Source organism: Sciurus carolinensis, chromosome 11, assembly GCF_902686445.1.
Source record: "Sciurus carolinensis chromosome 11, mSciCar1.2, whole genome shotgun sequence".
Classification (NCBI taxonomy): domain Eukaryota; kingdom Metazoa; phylum Chordata; class Mammalia; order Rodentia; family Sciuridae; genus Sciurus; species Sciurus carolinensis.
The window spans coordinates 29,063,281-29,066,989 of NC_062223.1; positions in this window are offsets into that span (position 1 = coordinate 29,063,281).

Below are 3,709 nucleotides of genomic sequence, written 5' to 3' on the forward strand. Positions count from 1 at the left end.
AAGCAACATGGTGACTATTATATCTAGATTACCCCCTGTTGACAACCACAAAAAGTGCAAAGATGTGTCAGTGCAGGCCAGCTCCAGTAATGGGTACAAGTCACATAAGAAATGATCAATGATATTGGGGCCCCAAAAAAAGGGCAGCTGGAAAGTAAAGAGAATCTGGATGATGGAATGCAAGAAACCCCCTGTCCAGGACACCCCCACCAGAATGCCACAGAGTCTCCAGTTCATGATGGAAGAGTAGTGCAAGGGCTTGCAAATGACCACATAGTGATCAAAGGCCATGGCTGGGAGGACAATCACCTCTGCTCCACCAAAGAAGTGTTTGGCAAAGAGTTGAATCATACATCCATTATAGGAGATGATTTTCCTTTCATAGAGCAAATCTGTAATCAACCTTGGGGCCATGGTAGAGAAAAACCATGCATCCAGAAAAGACAGGATCACCCCAAGAAGTACATGGGGAAGCCCAGCAGTGCAGGACTAAGGATAATGGTCATTATAATCAGTATACTGCCCCAACAGTCACAATGTAGACCAACATTTTCTGAACAATAGTATTCTGGAAGAAGGCAGCAAACTTTCAAAGGAAGACTTGTATGGCATTGGTACTGGAGTAATAAAGATTTCTTATTAGAGAACACATATGAATATGGGGAGATTTATGTGTTAATCAAAATGTAATTTTTTTCTCTCAGAAGTTGATTTTTGAGATTCCATACTTTAAAATTTAAATCAAAATACTAGAGGTTAATTTTTCACTTTTCATTTTTTCCTTTCTATTTTTGACCCTATTGGTTTGTTGTGGATGTATATAATAGTTGAGTTCATTTTGACATAATCATGCATGAGTAAAACTTAATTTACTCCATCTCAGTCCCCAGTATCCTCCTTTCCCTTCTCCCTTCCTCCCCATATTCTACTTCTTCTACTTTATTGATCTACCTTTCACTCATCTATGTATATTTAATTTGGGAGACAGATATACATAAAGGGGGAAATCACAGTGGTATGTTTATATCTGTGGTAGTGTAGTTTCATCAAATTCTTTCTGCATTTCCTCCCCTTTCCCTTCACTCCTTTCTCCCCCTCAATCTCCTTCTACTCCACTGATCTTCTTTGTCTTTATGGTATCCATGACCCTGACACTGTTCCCCTTATGCTGCTCTTGTTTCCATATATGAGAGAAAACATCTGACACTTGATTTTCAGAGTCAAGCTTATTTCACTTAGCATGATATTCTCCATTTCCATCCATTTATCAACAAATGCCATATTTTCATTCTTCTTTTCTGTTCAGTAAAACTCGTGTGCATAGCTCATTTTATTATCCATTCATCTGTTTTTGGTTACCTGGTCTGGTTCCATAATTCAGTTATTGTTAATTGTACTGCTATAAACATATATGTGACTGTATCACTAGAGTATGCTGACTTCAGTTCTTCTGAATAAAAGTAAGGGATGGGATAGGTGGGTCATATGGTGGTCCCATTCCGAGTTCTTTGAGAAATCTGCATACTGTTTCCAGAGGGGTTGTACTAAATTACTTTGCCACCAACAATGTATGAGTGAGTGTACTATTTTTACCAGCATTTATTATTATTTATACTATTATTATTCTTGATAATTGCTATTCTGATTGGAGTGAGATGAAATCTCAATGTAGTTATGATTTGTATTTCCCGAATGCTAGGGACACTGAACATTTTCTTATATATTATTTGGCCATTTGTGTTTATTCTTTTAAGAAATGTCTGTTTAATTCTTCTGCCCAATTGTTGATTAGGTTGTGTGTGTGTGTGTGTGTGTGTGTGTGTGTGTGTATGTTGTGTGTTAAGCAATTTTTAAAATTCTTTATATATTTTGGATATTAATCTCTTGTCACAGGAGTCCCTGCAAAATTTTCTCCCATGAAGATAGATAAGCTCTATCTTCATGCTATTTGTCAAGCCTTTTGCTGTGCTGAAGGTTTTTAATTTGATAACATTCTTCTTATTGATTCTTGGTTTTAGTTCTTCTCTTTGGGGGTATTGTTAAAGTGTTGAATCCTGAGCCAATATGTAGTTTTGTTCCAGCAGATGCAAAGTTTCTAGTCTAGGTCTTTTATCCACCTAGATTTGACTTTTGTACAGGGTAAGAGTTGGGGATCTAGTTTCATTCTTCTACCTATCAATAAACCAGTTTTCCCATCTCTATTGGTTTAAAAGGTTATCTTTTCTCAAACATATATTTTTGGGACCTACTTCAAGTTTGAGATGACTGTGTCTTGTGGGTTTGTCTCTGTGTCTTCTATTTCATTCCCTGATCTTCACGTTGTTTGTTTTGATGCAATACCATGCTGTTTATGTTACGATATCTCTATATTATAATTTGAGATCAGGTATTATGATGCCTCCAGCATTTTTTTTTTGTTATATTTGTTGTTTTGTTTGTTTGTTGGGGTAGTGGGGATTGAACTCAGTGTCACTAATTACTGGACTACATCCCCATGTATGGGTGTAGAATTTTGTCAGAGGCTATTTCTACATCTATTGGGATGATCATTTGATTTTTTATCTTCATTCTATTTATGTAGTATATTACATTTATTAATTATGTTATGCTAAAGATTTTTGTACCCTAGTATGAAAACAACTAGTTCATGCTGCATAATCTTTTTAAATTATAGTTGAATTTGATTTACAAATATTTTTTGAGGATTTTTTTCATCTATGTCCACCAGTGCTATTGGTCTGCAGCTTTCTTACTTGAACTACCATTATCTGTTTCTGGTATCAAGGTGATTCAGGCCTCATAGAATGAGTTTGAGAGCATCTCTTCTATTTAAATTCAGGGAATAATTTGAGATCTTTAAAGATCTGGTAAAATTAAACTGTTATTTGATCAGACCTTGGGATTTTTGGTGGTGGGAATAGGAAGGAGACTTTTTAAAATTTTTTACAAACTGCATTTTTGATTCATTGTACACACATGGGGTACAAATTTTCATTTCTATGGTTGTGAATGATGTAGATTCACACCATTCATGTAATCATACATTTATTTAGGGTAATGGTTTTTTTTTTCATGACTTATAATTGGTCTGTTTAGGTTTTCTATTTCCCCTTGACTCTGTTTTGATAGATCATATGTGTCTTGAAATGTGTTCATTTCCTCTAGATTTTACAATCAATTGAAATATTTATTTTCAAAGTATTCCCCAATAATTCTCTGGAAACAGTGGTATCTCTTATACTATTCCCATTTTTCTCTCCAGTTTTATTGATTTGAATCTCCTTTTATGTTTTCAGTCTTTCTTTTAAGTTTAGCTACTGGTTTATTAATCTTCTTTACTTTTTCAAGCTAATTTATGTTGCCTTGATCCTTTTTATTATTCTTTAATTTGTATTTCATTCATTTCAGTCCCAGTGCTTATTACTTTTTACCTTATACTAGTTTCAGAATTGCTTTGTTATTTTATTTTCTAAGACATTAAGATATATAATTTATGTTTCTGATTTGAGAGTTCCCTCTCTCTTTCTCTCTCTCTATCTGTCTAATGTAGGCACTCACAACTCTAAACTTCCTTCTTTTCCTTATTAGCATTGCCTTTGTTGTATCCCAGAGATCTGGATGTTTTGTTTCCCTTTTTATTTAATTCTGAGTATTTTTAAATTTTCTCTTAATTTCTTCAATGACCCATTCATCATTCCAAATTATGTTG